At 39.1% G+C, this 19,145-nt stretch overlaps 1 protein-coding gene across 1 annotated transcript in view; it reads right to left on the bottom strand.

The window, feature by feature from the left end:
* ADGRV1 (adhesion G protein-coupled receptor V1) overlaps positions 1-19,145 on the bottom strand; it is a 542,954-nt gene that overhangs the window by 12,788 nt on the left and 511,021 nt on the right. The gene's annotated exons all lie outside the window — the stretch shown is intronic.

The raw sequence follows: 19,145 nt of genomic DNA, 5'->3' as shown, positions 1-19,145 counted from the left end.
GTACCTGCTGGAATAAATAGTAAAAAGTCTATTAGAAAATCCTCAAGGCACAAGAATCACAGCTAACTTTTAATGGAAAATGAAATTAGAGGACAGTCTGAAAGATAGGAATACTAACATTTGATCTCTGTTGCCATTTCTGGAATATTGTTATAAATTAGGATTTTCTCCTCTTTGTACTGAAATAACCCCATCCTGAGTTGGCATCCAGTCTATATAATTAACAACTCTGTTTTGAAATCAGTGGTTTATCTGCTAAAATATTTTAAAATGCAATTACTCTAACCATAATGCAAAATTAGTAACTGAAACATTAATTTCCTTTTGAATTGGGCTTGCTTTGGTTTTTTGGAAACAACATTAATATTCTAAATTACGTAGGGTAAGCGAATTAGCTTCACGTGCAAATGATGTCATGCACATTAGCAGAAACAAATCTTCCTGAAAACACACACGTCCAGCATTTTTCTTGTACAAGTAATTTTTCACATGGGTATGACTTAACTATATTGGCCACAGCAATAGACAAAACAGGAAAAAAATTAAACTGTCAGCCTTGAGAATTGTGAGAATGTCACTGATTTATTTCAGGATTTCTCTAAGTGTGACTAAGTGATGGGGTAAAAGCTAGATTGGAAAAAAAAATGTCCTAAAAATTCATCTCCAAGGACCCATTTGTTAAAACAGCACATTCTCTCTTGTTTGTTTTTATATCAAGCCTTTTGTGCTTCAGAGGAGGAACTATCTGCTGAAAATAACTTGCATGTGAAAACTGCATATGCTGTTTTTTTTTTTTTCTTAAAAGCGTATTTACATATACAGTAAATACTCTGAACCTTTTAGATGTGTATCAGGAAATATAAACACTGTTAAAATGGAAAGAAAAGAATGTTTAAATGCAGATTGTATGACATTTGCCTGTGTCCAGTTCAGGCTGGGCAAATATAGAAAAAGGACTTTCATTATCCAAAGTACTCAGCTGTGGAGGTTTCTGACCTCAGAGTAAAAACAAGTCCCTATTTCAAAAGCTGTATGTTAAATCTCAGGTTGTCCTTTGAGTGTGTGTGTGTGTGTGTGTGTGTGTGTGTGTGTGTGTATGCGCGCGCGCGCGTGCGCGCTCAGCCACTCAGTCATGTCTGACTCTTTGCGACCCCATGGACTGCAGCCTCCCAGGCTCCTCTGTCCATGGGATTCTCCAGGCAAGAATCCTGGAGTGGGGTGCCATTTCCTACTCCAGGGGATCTTCCCAATCCAGGGATTGAACCCACGTCTCCTGCATTCCCTGCACTGGCAGCAGATTCCTCACCCCTCTGCTGTATGGCGCTCTGTAAAAGAATTTTATAGAGCATCTAGAATCCCAGTTACTCAATCCAATGTGTTGACTTACCCCTATGTGCACTGCCAGGCAATGAGACGCAAGGATAGAACAGTTGGCTCCTACTCCAAGTTGCTAATGAAGACAATATCCTACTAAATGATAGGTTAACTGTTTCTGAAGCAGGATATATATAATTCATCTGTCCTTCCTAGTCTTTATTTAGTGAAAGCTTACAGAGAAGGAGATTCTTTCTGTGTATTGCTGTTTTGATTATTTTACTGGATTTCCTACTACAATGATGAAAAAATGCTTTCAAAAAATCTTTAGTTGGATTACATCTGGATTGGCCAGCTCGGAATTTATTTTGATGCAGGAATTTAAACTTATTAGCAAGTGCTCAGTGAGACACAAAGGAGACCATAATGATCTGAAGCAGCAGTCCCCAACCTTTCTGGCACCACGGACCAGTTTTGTGGAAGACAATTTTTCCACAGACTGGGGCCGGGGGGATGATTCAAGTGAATTACATTTAATGTGCTTTCATTCCTATTATTATTACATCAGCTCCACCTTCGATCATTAGGCATTAGATCCTGAAGGTTACCCCTGCTCTAAAGGAGTTAATAAACACTCTTAACATCATCAGGGAGCAAATAAGTACAGGAGATTTTGGCTGCTTATCTCAGCAATTTATGTCAGTTCCACACAAGATGGGAAAGAATCAACATTGCCATTTAACAAATTCACCCAAGAAGCAGTGGCAGAGAAGTGGGGAAACAGGAAGTTGACTAAGCTGCTTGTCTCTGAAGGAAGTGAAGTCTCAGGGTTTCATACTGATTTGAAAACCTCATCTAAGTGTCCCCTCTGAGGCCTAAGATGCAGCCCTCAGCTAAGAACAGTTAAGCTTTTAAAAGCTTGTAAAAAGATCTCAGAGGAGGGTTTCCCTGGTGGCTCTGCTGCTGCTGCTGCTAAGTTGCTTCAGTCGTGTCCGACTCTGTGCGACCCCATAGACAGCAGCCCACTAGGCTCCTCTGTCCCTGGGATTCTCCAGGCAAGAACACTGGAGTGGGTTGCCATTTCCTTCTCCAATGCATAAAAGTGAAAAGTGAAAGTGAAGTCGCTCAGTTGTGTCTGACTCTTCGTGGCCCCATGGACTGCAGCCTACCAGGCTCCTCCATCCATGGGATTTTCCAGGCAAGAGTACTGGAGTGGGGTGCCATCACCTTCTCTGCCCTGGTGGCTCAGTGGTAAAGAAAAGGCAGGAGACACAGGTTCGATCCCTGATCCACGAAGATCCCACATGTTGCTCCCCCATGGTGCAGAGCATCTAAGTCCGTGTGCCACAACTGCTGAGACTGTGCTCCAGAGCCCAGGAGACATGACTACTGAAGCCCTAGAGCCTGTGCTCCACAAGAAGAGAAGCCACCGCGCTGGGAAGCCCATGTACCACAACTACAGAAAAGCCCGCACAGCAACAAAGACCCAGCACAGCCAAAAATAAACAAATAATGGGGGAAAGCAAAGATCTCAGGAGGGTCACACCAGGTATCAAGCCATAACTAAAGGCACGCTGTCTTAGTCAGCAGTCCTTTTTGTCTCTGCCTTTCTCATCCCATAATTTCTTCAGGTTACAAAAAAAAGTGGTTAGATGGCCAAGAGGCATGTGAAAAGATGCTCAACATTGCTCATTATTGGAGAAATGCAAGTCAAACCTACAATGAGGTACCACCTAACACCGGCCACAATGGCATCATCAAAAAAAATCTATAAACAATAATTGCTGGAGAGGGTGTGGAGAAAAGGGAACCCTCTAACACTGTTGGTGAGAATGTAAATTGTGGAGACCAGTATGGAGGTGGCTTAAAAAGCTAAAAATAGAACTGCCATATGACCCAGCATCCACTACTGGGCGTGTACCCTGAGAACACCAGAACTCAAAATAGACACATGTATCCCAGTCTTCACTGTAACACTATTTACAATAGCCAGGACATGAAAGCAGCCTAGGTGTCCGTTGATAGATGAATGGTAAGGCAGATGTGGTACGTATATACAATGGAATATTACTCAGCCATACAAAGGAACAAAATCAAGTCAGTTGAAGTGATGTGGATGAAACTAGAGCCTGTCATAGAGAGTGAAGTAAGTAAGAAGAGAAAACCAAATGTTGTAGACTCACACATATGTGCGGAATCTAGAAAAATGGTACTGATGAGCCTATTTGCAGGGTAGGAATGGAGATGCAGGCATAGGGAACAGACTTTCGGACACAGCATTTTGGGGAAGGAGAGGGTGGGATGCACTGAGAGAGTAGCATTGAGATATACATACTGCAAAGAGTGAAATATTAATAGATGGCGGGAAGCTGCTGTGGATAGCACAGGGAGCTCAGCTCTGTTCTCTGTGATGGCCTAGAGGGGTGGAATAGGAAGGTGGGAGGGAGGATCAACAGGGAGAGTACACATGTATATATATGACTGATGCACCATGTGATACAGCAGAAACTAACACAACATTGTAAAGCAACTGTATTCCAATAAAAAAAGCAAAGAAAATCAAATACAGTAAACGAACCAACCCACTTAACAGCTGCCCAAGCTCATGCCTTTAACTTTATTTGTCTCTAAATAATGTGACACATAAGTTCGTTATTTTGTCTGCGTTCTGAGTGCTGGCCTGCACGCACAGCCAGTTGGAGTGAGTGCGACAAACCCCATGCTATATCCTCCGCCTGTGAGAATGGACACACCCGCACAGCAAGAGCTCTCAGCAGTCCTGAGCTAAATGTGTCCAGCATTCTGACATATTGATTCCATGTGGCCTCTATTTCTAATATTTATTTTAGTTTCTGGCAAAAGGCTATTATATATGATAAAAATATACCAGTGACAGAACCTGCTGCTGCTAAGTCGCTTCAGTCGTGTCCGACTCTGTGTGACCCCATAGACGGCAGCCCACTAGGCTCCCCCGTCCCTGGGATTCTCCAGGCAAGAACACTGGAGTGGGTTGCCATTTCCTTCTCCAATGCATGAAAGTGAAAAGTGAAAGTCAAGTCGCTCAGTCGTGTCCGACTCTAGCGACCCCATGGACTGCAGCCTACCAGGCTCCTCCATCCATAGGATTTTCCAGGCAAGAGTACTGAAGTGGGGTGCCATTGCCTTCTCTGTGACAGTACCTAGCAAGCCATTAAAACACAAAGAACTGACTCATATTAAAAAACAGGGCTTTTCTGGTTGGCTCATATGGTAAAGACTCCTCTTGCAATATTAAATTATTGTTTATATTAATTTTATAATATAAAACACATATTTTATATTAAAATGTAAATTTTATGAATATGTGTTTTATATTAAAATATAAATTTAAATTATAGCACTTAAATATTTGAGGAATAAAAAGCTGGACACCTATAGGCAATGAAAGATTGGACTTCTAGACACCACAGATCTCATGGATGCCATGAGAGCTGAACAACTGAGCTATCAGTAGCTGGAACTGATTATGGATGAGGCATATCATGACTCAGAGAATTTGAAAATACAGGAAGAGGTTTGGCTAATATAAAATTCCAGTGGATTAAGATGAAAAAAAAAAAAACCGATTAAAGGAATAAAAGAAGCTAATCGGTAAGAAAAATACTCAAGAATTGGTAATTACTATCCGTGAAAAAGGGAATTCAATGAACGTAACTGAAGATGAATGAAAATATATAATATTAACACAAGAAAAGGTTCCTGGAAAAAAACCAAAAACTTTAATCCACAGATTGAAAGTATTAACTATAATACCATATACTGGTGCACTAGGATGGCCCAGAGGGATGGTATGGGGAGGGAGGAGGGAGGAGGGTTCGGGATGGGGAACACATGTATACCTGTGGCGGATTCATTTTGATATTTGGCAAAACTAATACAATTATGTAAAGTTTAAAAATAAAATAAAAAAAAAGTACCATATACCAGGGAAATTTTGATATAGATTCCTTGATACCACATCATAGCCTTATTAGGTGTTAAACTTTAAGAGATTCCAAAAGAAAACAAGCCAGTCTGTTAATAAATGGTAAATTTTAGGCTGCCTTCAGATGTCTTTATATCAACTTTTAGTGTTAAAAGATAATGGAGCAATATTTATTTAGTTCTGTGGGAGAAAGAATATTATATTCAGCCAATATAGCATTTGAAATTGTCAAACATAAAGACAATACTGGGAATGCAGCATTCATAAATTTTCTTGAGTAAAAAACTTAAAAACCAAACTACATGATAATAAAATATAACTAATAAAGAGAGGAACTGTCCATACCAATGAAAAAACAGAATTCAGTAATGATGATGGCAAAAGGATCATGTAAAAGGTACTACCATCTATGCATTTAGATACTGGAATTATCTTACAATTATGAGAATTAAATTTATAGATTCAAACGTAAATGTTAAGCCTAGACAAAGTAAAACATAAAATATTAACCCCGTATATATATATATAAACCCCTATATATATGTGTGTGTATGTGTATATATATATACATATACATGCATATATACACACATGTATATATATACTCATACATATATATACACATGTGTGTGTGTATATATATACACACACACACACCTAATGTTCGGAAGAGTGAAATGGGAGGAGACCTGAGTATTGATGATTTCATCATCTTTTATAGTATGTAGTCAAGTTGATACTATAAAATTGAAATACCTAGGTTATAAAAAACAGTGATTCCAATCCTTTACTGTATTTATAATTTCTTGAGACACCTTTTATGTTTCTTGTGATTATTAGAATATATTTTGTGGAATAGAAGCATTTTTTGATATTTAACAGTTATTTCTCTTCCATTTTAGCTTTTCTCAAGACAAATTCAAATAAATTGAAATTAAATTTTGTATATTACAGAAACTATAATATGGTCACATATTTAAAACATTTATAAGTAGGCATCCAATCATATTTAGTATGTCTAGAAAGATATCTGAAATGATGTTCACATATGAACATCACTTTTTAATTTTAAATGTGATTTTTACTTTAAAATAGTCAACAGTCTGTGACAAAATGACATATAATACATAAAGTAGGAATGATTTGTTAAATAAACCTTTATATGTAATGACTTACTTGCTCTTTCCAGTGTTCTCCATTAATTTTCATAGAATTAGATTTCTCTCCCATCATTTCCCTTTCCCTTCAGTCTGTATAACTTCTTTTTAGCATTTCCCGATGCTCAGATTTTTTGGAAATAAATTCTTTCAGCTTTTGCCTGAAAGTGTTTTTATTGTACCTTGCTATTAGAGGGATATTGTCACTGCATATAGATTTGCAGGTTAACAGGTTTTGTTTGTTTGTTACAGGACTTTAAAGGGGTCATTCCATTGTCTTCTGGTTTCCAGTTTCTGATGAGAATAGTATTAACTTCTATTATGACTTTCTTGAATACAATGTTTCCTGCACTTCCCCAAGCTGCCCTCCTGATCTGCTATTCAGATTTTTGAGAATTTGACTATGATATGCCTGAGGATACTTTTCTTTGCTTGGGGTTCTCTAAGCAATTTGGATTTGGGTTTGTGCTAATAAACTTGGAAAATTCCTGGACATCATAATAGTCACTTAATATTTATGAAGATTACTTATGGATGAAGTTTGAAGTGACTTTAAAAGTTTTTAATCTTTATATTTTTATTATTTGTTTCAATTCCTATAATAAATCTTTATAATTTTTCTAAAAATAATGATTAAAAAATAGTCTAAGCAAATTTGTCAATATATTAGTAGTGATCAAGTTTTTTTAACAATATCTTTTATTTTTATCTTTATGTAGATAAAGAGTATATAGACACAAGGACCATTTATTAATACTGCTTTTTTTTTCCTGTTTTTAAAACTCTGAAGCACAACAATATTAAAATAATAGGAATAATGGTTTTAGAGACCTAAGGAAAATGTACAATTTCAAAATCTCCAGGTATATGTTAATTCTGTTATGAAAAATAGTTAAGAAATAGGTAGTACAGTCCTACAAGTGGTCTAATCAAAACCACCTATCTTTTGGATAGCCAAAGAAAGAACACAGAACAATGCAGCATAAAGAACTTAGAAGAATGAAATCTTCAATAAAATTAGGCTATATTTTTTCAACTCAAAAATTACAAATTTGGGATTACAAAAAAAGAGTATCTTTGATTCAATGGTAACCTCCTAGAAAGCAAGACATTATGTCCAGTTAGTTCACTGATGCAATTTTTAGTTCATAGGTTCTCGGCACCCAGAAGGAGCTTAAGAAATATTTGTTAAATAAGAGATTCTGGCTTTTAATTTTCATTAGTAACAGAGAGTAGGATGGGGTGGGGACAGGCAGGTGTTGGTTCGAGTCCTCTCATTTTCTCACTATAGTTAGGTAATTTGGGAGTTGCTCAATAAAAATTCACTTTGGCTCAGTCTTTGTGTTTCTCACATTACACGTGCCAAGACTCTCTTGCAGGAGAATGAACACCCACTGATGGCTGGTCTCTGCTCTTCTGGGTCTGTGCCCCTCTGGTGGTGGGCTTGCTTGGCCGTGAACCTCCAGGTGACTTCCTGGCTGTGTCTGGCTTCTCTGCGGGGCCTGAGTTTGCATATTGCTGCTGCCTTTTCCTGTGACTGCTTCTCCTTAGAGGGCTTCACAGCTTCTGCTTTTGCTCTCCACTTGGCAGACACCCCTGTGAAGTCTCCGTGGTTTCTTGCTTCTGGCGTCACACAGAGCTGCTGACCTACTGCTGTTTTGTATCACCACGTGACTTAGCAGCAGAGACAATGGATTTCGTACCAACGACAGAATTGAAAAGACCAATACTGTATTTATGCATCTGTACATTTTCTTCAGGTGTGAGAAAACTAGGAATTTCATCTTTCATTGATTCACATTTTTTTCAACAGCTCTTTTTCGCAATTTAACTTGCTTTTGTTAATTTTCTTATTTACAATTAGATTCTTCAATCTGACGTGTGTATTAAATATACAGAGAAAAGGAAAATAAGTGAGTTATCTTGATGGCCACCGGCTCTCAGTGCAATTGAAACATTTAGATGCTTTGGGAACAACTATCACCCAAATGCTCCTAAAAATATTTGGATGGGATCAGTAATTACCTAGTGTTCACCATGGGTTATATCAAGTTCTTCTAAAATTCCTTACTAATTTAAGGGCTGCTATTCAGAACAAGGAGAAGGCAATGGCACCCCACTCCAGTACTCTTGCCTGGAAAATCCCATGGACGGAAGAGCCTGGAAGGCTGCAGTCCATGGGGTCGCTGAGGGTCGGACACCACTGAGCGACTTCACTTTCACTTTTCACTTACATGCATTGGAGAAGGAAATGGTAACCCACTCCAGTGTTCTCGCCTGGAGAATCCCAGGGACGGGGGAGCCTGGTGGGCTGCCGTCTATGGGGTCGCACAGAGTCGGACATGACTGAAGCAACTTACCAGCAGCAGCAGCATTCAGAACAAAGAGAGTCAATGGAAGTTCAGTTAGCTTAGTCTGCTGGCTTCAGAGATGTTTGTAACTAAATTATCTGGGTAGCATGGCTTCACTTTCAAGGTTGAGGCTTAGACCGATGTCTATTCTAAATTTTGTAAATTCTAGGAGCAATAACTGTTTTTTTTTTTTTTTAACCAGAAATATCCAGATTATAGATAAGATACCTTTTGTTTTATACAACTAAAGTTTCTATCTGCAATTTAAGAACCCTTTTTTCTGTATGTCACTTATGGGCAGGAGAAACATCTGGTCAGTCTTTTTTGGGATGGATACTCATGAATCAGAAGACAATTATTCAGTTATGCCTCAGCAATTTCATCTCCAGATGGCATGGTCCCCGTCCTTCAGTTTTTCCTCTTGAACCTTGTCCTACATGACTTTATCGCAGAGACTCTCAATGTTCTTTATGCTTCTGTTAAGTTTCAAAGCATGGCATGCTAATCAGTTGTGATACTACTTATCAGGAGCAGGACTATTTCTGACGAGATAGAAGGGACTGAAAATTAAAGTTGTTTTTTTCTGTAAAGTTACAATAACACAAACCCCTGACCCCACCAACACCCTGCTATGAGAGTTCCCAGATAAGAACATGTTCAGAAGGACATACTGAGTTGGGTGGCAGGACTGAGAACAGACAAGGCTGAAAGTGATTGTAAGAGAACTGAGATGGAACTAAAGAGTGGAGGAGAGGCCTGGAATCTGAGGGTAATTTTTAAAGGTTTTAATAGAAAGTGGAGAAGAGATTCCACTTGGATTAAGCTTTGAACATGAAAAATAGTTTTAACTGAAATTACAAAAATTACCAAACTTTACCATGACTATTTAAACACTGTTATATTTACTAGAACCTTAAAACATAGTTTGAAATTATTTTTGGTTTACTTTGAGAAATCTCTGCCATAGGGAACTGGAATACCCAGAATCTGTAGACTAAAATACTATTATTATTAATAATAATAAAAATGACAATAATAAAATAGTTAAAGTGATTGAGTTGTTTCCTTGCCTCTGGGGTGGTTTTTCTATGTAGAACAGATTATGCAAAAGTTTACTATTATTAATAGTCTTGTCTAATAGTAAAGTCTGTAGCAAGTTCAGCAAAATCAGTACATTTGTACACTTAGAGCAAATCACACACATGGCAAATCACCAAGATGAACACTTTAAATATCTTACTATTTTATTTGTCAATTATACCTAAACAAAGCTGAAAAAAGCCTATAGTAACAAATAGGACAAATCACTGATACGTATAACATGAATGAATCTCAAAATCAGCACGCTGGATAAAAACGTCAGTCATAAAGAAGTGCCCACTGTATGAGTCTATTTATACAAAATTCTAGAAACCACAAATTACTATACAGTGACAGAAAGCAGATCAGTGGCTCCCTGGCTATTGGAGCAAAGGGAAGGATGGTCTGCAGAGCGGCCTGGGGAATCTTTGGGGGGAGATGGAAATGTTCTCTGTCTTGACTGTGGTTTCACAAGTGTGTAACCACCTGGTTTTTTAAAGGCTGAAGAACAAAATAGGGTTTTGATTTTGCTGTTTTAATAAAGTGAACGCTTATCTTTTAAACCAAGGGGTCAACAAACTTTTCCTGAAGGCAGTCACATAGTAAATATTTTCGACTTAGGAGGGCATATGGTCTCTGTCGAAACTACACTGAAATTTGTCTCATACAATTTTCCCAGGTCATAAAATATTATTCTCCTATTTTTCCTAACATTTATAAATGAAAAAGCCATCCTTAACACTATAAGAGGACTTCCCTGGTGGCACAGTGGATAAGAATTTGCCTGCCAATGCAGGGGATACAAATTCAATCCCTGATTTGGGGAGATTCCACATGCCATGCAGCAACTAAGTCTGTGTGCCAAAACTACTGAGCCAGCTCTGGAGCCTGGAAGCTGAACTACTGAAGCCCGAATGTTCTAGAGCCTGTGCTCTGCAACAAGAGGAACCACTTCAATGAAAAGCCTGAGCACTGCAATGAAGAGTAATCCCTATTTGCCGCAGTCATGACCAACCTAGACAGCATATTAAAAAGCAGAGACAGTACTTTGCCAACAAAGATTTGTCTAGTCAAAGCTATGGTTTTTCCAGTAGTCATGTATGGATGTGAGAGCTGGACTATAAAGAAAGCTGAGTGCCAAAGAACTGATGCTTTTGAACTGTGGTGTTGGAGAAGACTCTTGAGAGTCCCTTGGACTGCAAGGAGATCCAAGCAGTCCATCCTAAAGGAAATCAGTCCTGAATATTCATTGGAAGGACTGATGTTGAAGCTGAAACCCAATACTTTGGCCACCTTATATGAAGAACTGACTCATTGGAAAAGACCCTGATGCTGGGAAAGGTTGAAAGCAGGAGGAGATAGGGACGACAGAGGATGAGATGGTTGGATGGCATCACCGACTCAATGGATGAGTTTGGGTAAACTCCGGGAGTTGGTGATGGACCGGCAGGTGTGGTGTGCTACAGTCCATGGGGTGAAAAGAGTTGGACACGACTGAGCGACTGATCTGAACTGAGAGAAAGCCCACGCGGCAATGGACAACTAGCACAGCCAAGAATTAAAAACAAACAAAAAACACGGTAAGAACTTCTCAAAACAGTTTTTGGTCAGAATCCTTTAAATTGCCTTTTCAACAGTCCTCCAAAATTCAGCATTCAGGTATTTGTTAATAACTCTATGGGTTCATTTTAATTGTTTGGACAGTGATAGGTGACCAAAGAACAGGGCTGATGATGACGAAAAGGGAAAATTGACTTAGAGCCCATAAAAGTAAGGGAAAAAAGAGAAGGGATCATTCTTCTGTGGAAACTAAATGAAATATCATCCACGTTGATGTGAAAATAAGTATGATCATTGTAAGTACTAGACAGGAGGTCAGGAAAAAGTTAGAGAGAAAGAGACTTAAGTGCAGAAATAGCTGTGCACTGTTGAAAGCTGAAGCCATTATGGGTGTATGATTTTTTTAAGGAAGACACTGACTGTAGAGGAAAATGCTGAGTGCTCAGGACTCAGCACAGCTGCAGGACACAAACAAGAAGAATCATTTAAGGAACTACCAACTGGTCAGGCAGGTCAGATGAGAGGACAGCCACACGGACTACACTGGGAACCCCAAGACAAGACTCAGCTCCAGGAGGGCGAGAGGTCCACATCACTATAAGCGGATGTTAAGAAGACGTGAAAAGAGCCATTTTTTCACTGCAGATGCAACAATTATCTGGGAAAAACACAAGCAGATCACTCCCTATCCTAAGAGGACTTGTCCCTTGATAGCACTATGTATTATATATTTCAGTCTATTGTCATCCCATCTAGAGAGCAGTAAGAAGAGATTTAAATACCTAATACACAAGGTTGTCAAGAAAAAGGGTACCCTGAGGTTAGGGAATGATCTGACTCATTACATGAGATCAGCCAGTTTAACTACATGCTGACACTGGATGGGAGTTTTCTTCCCTCCACTTCACCCACTTCATTCATTATTATTCTCATTCAGAGCAAAAGACTGCAGAGCACAGAGTTTAATACCTTTAAACTATGCACTTCAGGCGTTCCATCTGAAGATACTGAATGAATGTTGACAATTTCACATTTGCTACAATGGGTGTTTCTTCCTGCCAATTTTAGGTCACCTCTGATACTGAGGTCCCTTTGGGAGATGCCCAATTTTTGTACTTTTGACTTATTCCTGTCCCACAGGTTGCTGAAGGCAGCCAGCCAGCCAATGACTCATAACTACTGGGCTTCGACATCTTTTATGCTGCTTTTGAAAGGAAAAAAAAAATCTAGTAAGCTTTGAAGAAATTATGCATTTCATCATAACACGGTTAGTCAAACAGCAAAGATGATCTAAATGGCCTTGTTTTAGAAATATTTTTGCATGAGTCAATTCCAAAATAAGGACACAGTCCATGTAGACTTTTATAGAAATGTGGAACTCAACATCTTATGATCCACTGTACTGGAAACAGGTATAAATTTTGCACTGAGGAGATAGAAAGAGATTTATCACAATTGGCAAGACTGGCAAATTCTGAGATATCTCACCAGCAGATAAAAACTCCGAGTTACTACACTTCTGGGAATCTTTACATTTACAGATTTGAGTTAATACAACATGTAAACAGAAATTGATAATTCCAGATATTAAGAACTAGCTATCATATTGTTGTTTTGTTATTCAGTTACTAAGTTGTGTCTGACTCTTTGTGATCCCATGTACTGTAGCCTGCCTGGCTCCTCTGTCCATGGGATTTTCTAGGCAAGAATACTGGAGTGGGTTGCCATTTCCTTCTCCAGGGGATCTTCCTGGACCAGGGATTGAACTCAAGGCCTCTGCATGGGCAGACGGATTTTCTAGCACTGAGCCACCAGGGAAGCCCATATTACATATTATCAAAATATTGTTACTATTTTCAAATACTCTTTTCTGATGATTACTGAGCTACTTAGTAGGGAGAAATCATTTTGTACCTTTTTGTTGCGATTTTCTAGAAACAAGGATATTAAGATATCTCCAGTAATGTTCTATAGAAAAGCTAATTTACTAACAAACTTCTAAAATGTATGGATATTTTAATTTTAAAGAGCAATAATTTAAAGCAGCCCATTCATTGTTAATATTTATTGCAGAAGGGGGAAAAGGAAATAAAACACAGAGAAGCCACTCCTCATCCCCAAATCTTAACACTCAGAAATCACCACTTTATCTTGGATATAAACTTTCTTAAAACTACAATTTCTAGAGAGGGTTTATTTTTCCCCAACCCGTTAATTATGTAAGGACATGTTTCCATATGTAAGCATTTTGTTGGGAAAAAGAGCTGAAGGTTGGATTTACAGTTGGGCAATAGTTGAAGAAACTTTAGATCTTGGTTTGCCTGGGACAGCCCTGGTTTGTTAAAAATTCCTGGTTTTGCCTGTTGTCTCAGCATTTTTATCAACATCACCCCCCTTACGTTAGGGCTCAAGAAGGATCCGGGCTTCCCTGGTGGCTCAATGACAAAGAATCTGCCTCTAGTGTGAGAGATCCCAGTTTGATCCCTGGGTCAGGAAGATCCCCTGGAGAAGGGAATGGCAACCCACTCCAGTATTCTTGCTTGGAGAATCCCATGGACAGAGGAGCCTGGTGGGCTACATACAGTCCATGGAGTCGCAAAGAGTTGGACACAACTGAGTGACTAACACACACAAGAAGGACCCAGCACTGAGAAATAAATCCTGACTGAATCAGCAGAGCTATTGAGCATATCTTAAATCTTAATAAAAATCCAGATTCTAACCAGCCCTCTTTCTGTAAGGATGGTTTTCTGCAGTTTAAATTCTCTCCTAACCACCTTTGATTCATTCATTAAGTTCATATGTCATAGCTGAATGCCCACCAAGAAGTGCACTTAGGTTCCACGCAGGCAGTGGACAGACAGGCTTGAGTGCTTCGTCCAGCGTTTCAGGCCCAGTCTTGTGGTTCAATGCTTGGAGCTCCACCAGGAGTTCCTCTGCTTCCTAAATCTCAGAACGTTGCTTGAAGGGGAAATAAGTGAAGTGAAAGATGGGTCCAGTGATTGGCTTTACCTAAATTGGGATAGTCTTCCAAATATTTTTACCTTTCTTCAACAAAATAAGGTTGTATACTATTCTTTGAAAAGTTTTTGAGTATCTAGTACATGGAAAATTCTGTGGGTCATAAAATAAGATAAAGCTGGGGTATCTATTTCAAAGATCTTACCCTAGAGTGAAAAATATGAGGCATCTAAATAAAATTAAGTCCTGTGGCTTAAAGTACCTCCTAAGATGCAGGTCCACACTCCCAAAATCTTTCATAACAGAAATTTTCAACTCTGCAATAGTTGGTGTGTTTCACATATGGGCATATATTATCTCTTGTGATGAAAATCAAAGGAAAGAAGATTAAATTTCACATGTTGATTCCATAGTCAAAATTTCAGAACACAATTATATATATTATAATGGTTCAGTTCAGTCGCTCAGTTGTGTCTGACTCTTTGTGACCCCGTGAATTACAGCACGCCAGGTCTCCCTGTCCATCACCAACTCCCGGAGTTCACTCAGACTCACGTCCATCGAGTCAGTGATGCCATCCAGCCATCTCATCCTCTGTCGTCCCCTTCTCCTCCTGCCCCCAATCCCTCCCAGCATCAGAGTCTTTTCCAATGAGTCAACTCTTCGCATGAGGTGGCCAAAGTACTGGAATTTCAGCTTTAGCATCATTCTTTCCAAAGAGATCCCAGGGCTGATCTCCTTCAGAATGGGCTGGTTGGATCTCCTTGCAGAGCAAGGGACTCTCAAGAGTCTTCTCCAACACCACAGTTCAAAAGCATCAATTCTTCGTCACTCAGCTTTCTTCACAATCCAACTCTCACATCCATACATGACCACAGGAAAAACCATAGCCTTGACTAGATGGACCTTGACTAGACGGACCTCAGCAATCAATGCAAAGAAATAGAGGAAAACAACAGAATGGGAAAGACTAGAGATCTCTTCAAGAAAATTAGAGATACCAAGGGAACATTTCATGCAAAGATGGGCTCGATAAAGGACAGAAATGGTATGGACCTAACAGAAGCAGATGATATTAAGAAGAGGTGGCAAGAATACACAGAAGAACTGTACAAAAAAGATCTTCACGACCCAGATAATCACGATGGTATGATCACTGACCTAGAGCCAGATATCCTGGAATGTGAAGTCAAGTGGGCCTTAGAAAGCATCACTACGAACAAAGCTAGTGGAGGTGATGGAATTCCAGTTAAGTTATTTCAAATCCTGAAAGATGATGCTGTGAAGGTGGGGCACTCAATATGCCAGCAAATTTGGAAAACTCAGCAGTGGCCACAGGACTGGAAAAGGTCAGTTTTCATTCCAATCCCAAAGAAAGGCAATGCCAACGAATGCTCAAACTACTGCACAATTGCACTCATCTCACATTATACTGGTAGTAACATATAAATTTTCTAGTTGGTGCCTCTTTGAATAACCATGTCGTCAAGTCAATTAATTATTTTCCTTTTTTTTTAAAGAACACTTTAAATAGAGCATTTCTTTTCCTTAGACCAAAACAAATATAACAATCAGCAAAATGGGTATTATATTGTTTTATATTTGGAGCCTAAGAACACTTTAAAAGCAGAGATATTACTTTGCTGACAAAGGTCCATCTAGTCAAAGCTATGGCTTTTCCAGTAGTCATGTATGGATGTGAGAGTTGGACCACAAAGAAAGCTGAGTGCAGAAGAATTGATGCTTTTGAATTGTGGTGTTGGAGAAGACTCTAGAGAGTCCCTTGGACTGCAAGGAGATCCAACCAGTCCATCCTAAAGGAAATCAGCCCTGAGTATTTATTGAAAGGACTGATGCTGAAACTCCAATACTTTGGCCACCTGATGCGAAGAACTGACTCATTAGAAAATACCCTGATGCTGGGAAAGATTGAAGGCAGGAGGAGATGGGGATGACAGAGGATAAGATGGTTGGATGGCATCATTGACTTGATGGACATGAGTTTGAGTGAACTCCAGGAGTTGTTGATGGACAGGGAAGCCTGGTGTGCTGCAGTCCATGGGGTCAGAGTCAGAAATGACTGAGCGGCTGAGCTGAAGAACACTATTTATTATCTTCTGTTCTTTTAGGAACTACTCAATTCTTAAGATTGATAATTTAACAAAAAATCTACATAAGGATTTCATTCTATCCCTAAACTTAATTTTCTTGACTGGCTATAACCATTCTCTTGTAGAGAATGAAATTTACAGTCATATATCTTGGAATTGAATATGCAACTGGTAGTATTAGTATAATAAGTACATACTAATTAGTATAGTTAGTATGATAAAGTGCTTTGCTACTTGCTAAATACTGTTATATTGAGCTATATTTATATGCACCCCAGTTGCTTCATCTATAAAATGGGAACCAATACCTGTGACCTCAATGGATTATAAGGCTCTGATAAAACAAATGCAAGGTGCTTTTGCAAACTGTAAACGTGCTTCATAAATATAAGGAGATACTGCTTTTATGCTAAAAGGGTTTGCAGAAAGCTAGTCTCATCCTTAACCTGGTTGGCTTCTTTCTTTGCACAGCACATTCCTACCAGTTGAGGTAGCCTGCCACAAAGTCATGTTCCGAGAAATAATGTAACACTATTAAGCCAAGCAGGATCTTGGTGGTTGAATATTTACCATGGCTAAGAACCACTTCTTTCCCAGAATTGGTAAAGAACACAAACCAAGGTGCTGTCCTGCCTTAGTATGATTACAAACACAAGTCTTAACCATTTTTCTTAAGACCTGAGCATCAGTTTTGTTTTTTTTTTTTGCTGATACGATTTATTCTGCATCAAGTCATTTCACAAAAGGGAGGTGTCACTGCTTCAATGGTTCCCAGTACCTTCAGAAGAGAGAATACAACTTGTAACTTGGCTAATAATAAAGCTTTTTGTGGTTTGGTCCTGAATGTCACCACTCCCTGCCTCAGACTCCATGCTCCAGGCAAAATGAACCACCAGGCACTTTCAGTTCCTCCAAATGAGCTGTGCTTTTTCTCAGCTTTGCCCTGTGGACCTGCTGTTCCTTCTCCCCTAGGCTGGCTGGCCCTTCTCTTTAAGTATAAGCTTCCTCCAGGGCACTGAGATGTTTCTGCAGCTACCCTTCCGCTTCATCCTGGGTTAGGTAACCCAACACCCTGTCCCTGAGCCCTAGACTCCCCCCTTTTATAGCATTTATTATGCTCTATGCTCACGGCCAGTTTTCTAGCTGGTGTCCTATATCACACTGCAGACGGTCAACTTCTCAAAATCAAGACAACTGGATTTTTTCACTGCCATAAGCCCAGCACAGCACCCTGTGAAGACCAAGTTCTTCATAAATATTTGTTGAGTGGATGAAGGAATATATAAAGTTTTCCCCAAATCTGTATCATCTGGGGCCTTGAAAAGTAAGGGCAAGAAGAATCAGGATCCCACTATGAACAGCACTGATGTCTTAAGAGCTTACTCTTAACTAAGAAATGGGTATAGCTGTACCATCTGTGCCATTTTTTAAAATACACCTCACCAGAAATTCTAGAAGACAAAATGGGGTGCTCTCTTTGGCAGCTGCTCCTGTGACTCAGATCCCAAGTAAGTAAGGGTAGGAGGGAATGTAATCACAAATTTTTATAGGTTATTAAGTTGCAACAAAAACCACCTATAGTGGGAGGGGATGAAATGCTTGTTATGGGAAAGGCAATAAAAACTGAATCCTCTGTGTACATGTTTAAAGCCCTTGGGTATATATGTGAAAGCATGCTACATTTTTACTATTCTATTGGTTTAAAACATTTTAATTTAAGTATATGAAGCAACAGCTATGTCTAAGAAGAAAATTTGCTAAAATTAAGGAATAAACTCCAAACACCAAATTTTGTACATATGCAAATCTTTCAATGCAGAAAGTAGTTTCTACTTTGACTTTAATTTCTCCATCAAATCAGAATGAGAGTCTTTCTGGGTAGAGTATTCTTGGTTGTAGACTCTTCCCTTTCATCACTTTAAATATATTATGCCATTCCTTTCTGGCTTAGAGTTTCTGTTGAAAAATCAGCTGATAGCCTGATGAGAGGTACCTTGTATGTTATCTGTCATTTTTCCCTTGTTGCTTTCAATGTTTTATCTTTGTCATTAATTTTTGTCAGTTTGATTGCTTTGTGTCTTGGTGTGTTCCTCCTTGGGTTTATCCTGCCTGGGACTATGCACTTCCTGGATTTGGTTGACTATTTTCTTTTCCACGTAAGGGAAGTTTTTAGCTGTTATTTCTTCAAATATTTTCTCGGTTCCTTTCTCTCTTCTCCTTCTGGGACCCCTATAATGTGAATGTTGGCACATTTAGTGTTGTCCCAGGGGTCTCTTAGGCTGTCTTCATTCCCCACCCCCCATGTTTTTTCTATATTTCGTTTTGCAGCAGTGAGTTCCACCATTCTGTCTTCCAGGTCACTTATCTGTTCTTCCGCCTCAGTTATTCTGCTCTTCATTCCTCTAGTGTACTGTTGGTCTGTTTCTTTGTTCTTTAGTTCTTCTAGGTCTTTGGTAAACATTTCTTGCCTCTTCTCCATTCTTTTTCTGAGATCCTGGGTCATCTTCACTATCATTATTTTGAATTCTATTTTTTTCTGGAAGGTTGCCCACCTCCACTTCATTTAGTTGTTTTTCTGAGGTTTTATCTTGTCCCTTCATCTGGGACATAACCCTCTGCCTTTTCATCTTGATTAGCTTTCTCTGAT

The sequence above is a fragment of the Bos javanicus genome, chromosome 7, assembly GCF_032452875.1.
Source record: "Bos javanicus breed banteng chromosome 7, ARS-OSU_banteng_1.0, whole genome shotgun sequence".
In the NCBI taxonomy this organism is placed as follows: domain Eukaryota; kingdom Metazoa; phylum Chordata; class Mammalia; order Artiodactyla; family Bovidae; genus Bos; species Bos javanicus.
Note: the sequence above shows the minus strand (reverse complement) of the source record. Positions and strands in the feature narration are given on the sequence as shown.